Source organism: Lygodium microphyllum, chromosome 3, assembly GCF_053477565.2.
Source record: "Lygodium microphyllum isolate KBCC chromosome 3, Lygodium_microphyllum_v1.1.10, whole genome shotgun sequence".
Lineage (NCBI taxonomy): Eukaryota > Viridiplantae > Streptophyta > Polypodiopsida > Schizaeales > Lygodiaceae > Lygodium > Lygodium microphyllum.
In genome coordinates, this window is record NC_141137.1 from 167,375,326 (window position 1) to 167,381,325 (window position 6,000).

A 6,000-nucleotide genomic window follows, 5' to 3' on the forward strand; every position below is an offset into this window, starting at 1 on the left:
CCAATCGTCCAAGAATTTAAATCGGAAAATTTTAGTAAAGATGACTCCCGAGATCTGGGTAAGAGATGCCATACATGTGGAGAGATAGGGCACATCCGTAGGAGATGTCCCTACCGTCAATGTTTCCATTGCAATGAGCTAGGACATGTCCAAGTAGACTGCCCTGACTTAAGTCCAAAAGATACGGAGTCTCCAAGAAAACGAAGTTACACAAGCGCAGTCTTCGGATATATAGAGGAATCAGATGAAGACGAATACTTAGAACCTACTACACCACTTTAGGATTATTAGAAATCCTAGAAATTTTGTCGACATGAAATACAACTTGTATTGGAATAAACTTTACTCTTGTAACTACAGTTAACTTGAGTAATATGAGTTGCGTCTATTTTGAGCCTAGAACTTGCAAATGATTAGAGATACTCTGGCAAGGGATGATAGTCATAATGTGCAATGAATTTCTCTCAAGTCATTTCTTCTCAACTAATACAGATTGGGTCTTACCAGAATGTCGAAGCTTGGAAGTATTCTTTAGTATTACAAGCAAAGCCAATTGTACATGGAGCTCAGTCCCGAACGAAGGGCAGGACAATCTGGAAATGTAGTTTCCAAGATAAAGGACCACTCCAATCTGCTAAAAGAATCCTAGGACACTTTGGTCTAAAGAAGAAAATCCTACCAAGAACAACCAAAAATCTTGTGACCACAAGTGATAAAGCTCCGCGTTGTTTCTATTGCAAGGAGTTAGGTCATTTCAAAAGGGAATGTCCAAAGCACCCTAAACACCGATGCTCTGAGTGCCACAACATTGGACATAACTATATCAATTATCCCAATGGAACTCGAAGAGAACTTCAGCTTACAAGAAATAAGCCGTACAAGCTCCAGTGATCTAGAATATACCAAGTGCTTAGGAAAAACCTAGAAGATATCCATGAGATGTAACTACAATAAATTTTCTATTGTAACCAAGACTCAAATATATCAAATACCATAGGTTGTTTTTTTCAAAAGACCGTATGTCTGTGAGAGATCAGAGTAGCGCAGCAAAAGCGTGGTGTTCCATAACCCACATATTCCAAGATGATACCCCTTGTTTCTCTCGAGATGAGGACATCTCGATTTCTCTAAGGGGAGGAGGATGTAATATCTCCGCACAATAAAAGTTAGTTGGTTGGTTCGTAAGTTAGTTAGTCAATTAATAAGTTAGTAAGATTACTAACTAAAGACTAACTAAGGTAAAAACTAACTAACATTAATTATTGATAATTTTTATTTAATTTAAAATATTTTATTTAGAAAAATCAAGAGTCGTAAATTCGATATTTTTCTCGAATTGGCAAAGACCGTAGCTACCCTTCACGTAAATTACAAGGTGAACGAGACTTATGAGTTATATTAATCACTAAGTTCATGTGTATAGTTTAGAAGGTCCAAAAACATTAGAATTTGGACAAAACTAGTATATTTTAGATATTTTAGATATTATCCTAAAAGAAAAAGATATGGAGATTTTTGAACTGGATGTCATTTAAAAGAAAAGACAAGTGATATTTTAGTTAGTTTGAAGATTTTATAAAAAGAAAAATAAAGAGAAGTGACTGGCGAAATCGCGCGCGGCCGCGATCGCAGTTTACAGGCAGTAGACAGCACTTCGAACAGAGAAAAGAAGAAGGAGTGAACTGAGAGCTTTCTAACCAAGCGTCTTGGGGTTTTACCCCCCTTTCGGAGCCAATGGAACCATCAGATTTATGATCTGAGCATCAGATCACTGATCTTTCCAAGATCCCCCTCCACAAAGAGCTCCACTCCTCAACCACAAGCCCTCTTCTCTAATTCACTATAAATACGGGGCATGGGAGAGGCATAGAAAGCATAAGGAGACCCCGAGAGGCTGCGAGAGAGAGGTAGAGAGGAGGATACTCCTCCAAGAGATTGTGAGGAAGAGCTTGAGAGAGAGAGAGAGAGAGAAGAGTCACCTCGAGAGGCTGCAAGGAAGAGAATTAGCTCAATTCCTTCTATCTCGATCCTTGACTTAACCATCTTCTCTTACGCTCTCCCATCTTGAATCTATTCCACCTCCTTAATCTCTTAAGTCTATTTGCGGACGATGGCCTCCAAGCAAAGAATGTCGCGTGTGGATGACAATCCTGCAACCAACAACAAGGCTTCGGGCAAAGGCATCACCGTCAATCCAACTGCGGTTCCGGTCGTAAGTAATGTATTTTCAAATTGATTAATGCTTGCTTTGATTCTCGTATGAGATACGTTAGGCCCCATACTATTGCACGAGTATAGGTCATGGGAAAAGATAAATTTCATCTCGCTTACTCGGAAGATGGAGTTTGTGAAGTGCATATATCAAGGGAAGATAATTGCACCTAGTTACATATGACTTATTTGCTAGTAGAGCAATTACAAGAAGAATTATATTCTAGCTCACGGCAAGGCATGTTAAAGTCTAAATACTTGAGATAATCTCACACTTATCTTATCAAGTATTTACATGTTATGCCTATGACATGTTTGATATATGAGGATAAATTTCTAGTTACCTCATGACTTGACTAAGAGCTAGTACAAGAAATTGATCATAAGGGTTAAAAACTAGGATGACTTGAGATCCGTTGGATAACGATGACTTTTGCCAATCCAAATTCAGGGTTGGGTTATCAATCAAGGTAAGTGACCTATAGAACTTACATCATGAATAGTGTTTGAACCCTTAACATATGCCCTAGTCGAAGGAAGGAAGTGTTAAGAACATGTTGCATGGTATTGCTCTTAGATCCCAAGGGGAAGAGCAAATATACGATGGAAATGTTATATCGTCTATTCTTGCATTGTTTGGAAAGAATGCAATTGGTTTTGTTGATTGATCGAACAACATCCTAAATGTTTTTACATTCAATTGGTTGTTAGTTATTGTTTGGATGATTATTCCAAGTGCTTGTGATTTATGGTAAATGCATGGCAAGGGTCTGTGATGACAAGTCGCCATGGGATTAAAGGAATGTTTCCTTGGAAAATGATATTAGGCTGATTGCCTTGTTTGTGCTTGATTCTTAAAGGATTTAATTAAGGAAGGATATATTGTACGGGTGGATCACCTCCATGGTCGCACCGCGTAGTAACCCGAAAGGGCACTGCTCGATTCATGGGCCGAAGGTCGAGTGGTGAAAAGGCCAACCACGGGTATGATGTTTCGCTCCTAGACAGCTTGTGGGTCAGTTGGAGCTCTGGACACCCCTTGCTAGGTCAAGAATGGAGTTGAAGACCTCCGTGGCCCCCAACATCTGGGCATGTTGGGAGATCCTATTCTAGATAAAGGATTGAGTTTTGGTGCCATGTGAATTGGACCAGTTACTTCTGCATGGCAGAAGGGATACTTCTGTTGGACAGAAGCGAAACATAATTTCTCCTGTATGGGCGGGAGACAAAGATTAACTTGAAGATAAGTTAAGGAACTTGTTTGATCTTGTTTGTCAATAGATTGCTTTGCTCTGTTTTCGTGTCTGTGCTATAATTTACGCGAACGAACCTTGTTCCCTAAAAGGCTTAATTAATGAAGCTGATTTTGAGTGTCACACATAAATGTGGTAGGACCTAATTAGAAAACTAAAGCTATTAAGGGAAGCGGGTGGGCGGAATCCCCGACGGGTCCGTCCTACGGCAGGGTGGTCCCAGAGAACTGGGAGGCTTCTCACAAGTTTTTATCGTCATTCGACCTTTAGGTATTGATAGGTTAGAACCCGATTCATGCCGTTTTAGGGGACCGGAATGGGACTATGCCCTATGGGCAGAGAGGTTGAGCAACGCATCCCTCTCGTTTCCCATTCTCTTTGAACCAAGTGCGGCATAGATCTGCTTCGGGTTGGGTATCTCTGCGTAAAGTAGGATGTCCAATACCCGACGCTAGAATGCTAACAGGAGACCTTGACAACTAGGAACCCGAATTTCAGGTCGATCCTAGTGGGTTCGGTCGTAAACGTTCCGTTGCGAGGCGGATTCGGGAAACCCTAGGCGACAAAACTCGGAACATTCCCTGGGAGTGCCGAGTAGCGACGCTTAGATTCGTTTCTCGATAGACCGCTAAAAGAGTGCCTGGAAAGCCGATGGGCGGGCACCTCACATAGAAGCAGCACCTTGAGATTGGAATGTGCCATAGAATGACGCAGACTCGATGGAGGCCATGCAGGAGACGATGAAAGATTTGCTAGCCACCATGTTGCCAAAATCTTTGCAAAAGACTCAAGCCAAGACGGATAATGAGGTTGATCACAAAAGACAGAAAAAGAAAGATAAGAAGTTGGGATGACTCTTCATCTGATGAACTAGGGAAGTACAAACCCCAAGCCCTAAAGAAATACAAAGGAGAAAGGGATTATGTGAGTCTAAATAGATGGATTTGTGAAGTTGATGGCTATGTGAAGCTACTTAAGGTGTCAAGCAAGAGAAAAGGACTAGCTATTGGAGAGTGATGCTTCAAAATGGCTAATGTACAAGGAGAAGCAATATGGAAAAAAATTATCACGGGATGAGCTACAAAGGAACATAAAATATTAGTTTGTGCCAAAGAATGAGCCATATAAAATCAGATGAATGGAGAAACCTAAGACAAACTCATGGGAAAATGAGAGACTATGTACAGAAATATAAAGCCCTAAAATGCTTCAGTTATTGGACATGGATGTTACTACAAAACTACATGGTTTTCTATTTGAAATGCAATTGTGGGCTCGAAGGGAAGTAGAAAAACAAGAGCTAAAAAGTGTATTGGAGGCCATGACAATGGCCAAGAGGCTAATTGATTATGATAGTAGGCAGATTGGGTAGGTCATGATACCTCTTATGGATGTAACACCGCTCCCACTAATGCAACACGAGGAAATAAACAAGGTCAAGAATCTTACCAAAGCAATGATTCTCAAGGTAGTGGATGGAATAATAGACAACCCCTCAGGTTGGAATACAATGATAGAGCCTCTGGTTTGAGTCAACATCTGCAAACAATTCTATTGGTTCCAAGATTGTGAGCTTGAGTGTGGGCTAAGGGAACAATGCAAACGAAGGAGGCTATAGAGGGGGGAATAGGTATAACCAAGGTAGAGGAGGACCTTTGACTTGTAATCTGTGTGGGGGACCTCACTTTGCACGAGAGTGTCCAAGAGGAGCAATGACTTCAACAAGTGGATCTTGATTTGCTTATGCTAAGGTAGAAACTATTTTTCCCAACTCCACAATGCAAATCATGAAAATAGAAGAAGAGGGCAAGGAATGGGAGGGAAGGCTAAGCTAGGGGTAGTAGGTGCAAAAACTTCACCGTTCATGCCAACTTCATTCCTAGAATCTCCAACATGTTTATGCCGGCTAAGGTTGGAAATCAACATCAAGCGATGATGGTGGACACAGATGCAACCCACAACTTTTTATCCCCACAAGTAGCAACTCGACTAGGCATGAAGCCTACAAGGGAAGAAGGATTGGAAGTATCTTTTGTGCATGGGAAATACAGATACTGAGAAATAGCCCATGAAGTTCAAGTGTGGATTAATGAGTATCGTATTCATAATGTGTATAGCAATATTGCTTCAATCTAATATTAATGAGAAAGCCTCTTTCAAAAATTTGACATATGATAGCTATGTAACTCATCACTATTAATGAAAAAGCCTCTTTCAAACAATTGATATATGATAGCTATGTAACTCATCACTATTTATACATATCTAAGGTTATCTAGGATGTAGAGCCCACTAGGTTTAGGGTACCTAGTGGGCTTACTTTTGATGAAATAAGCAAATCCTATAGTAATGTATAGAATCCTACTGGGCTCAAAAGGTTACAACCTCTACAACCCTAAAAGGGCACCATCCTCAAGGATTTCAACTATAAATCAAAGATAGATCTAAAAAGATGCACACAAGGAGTTACAACTAGGACATCCACCCTTCACATGACATTCACATGGCATTCAAGGTCTATTTCATACATAGTAAA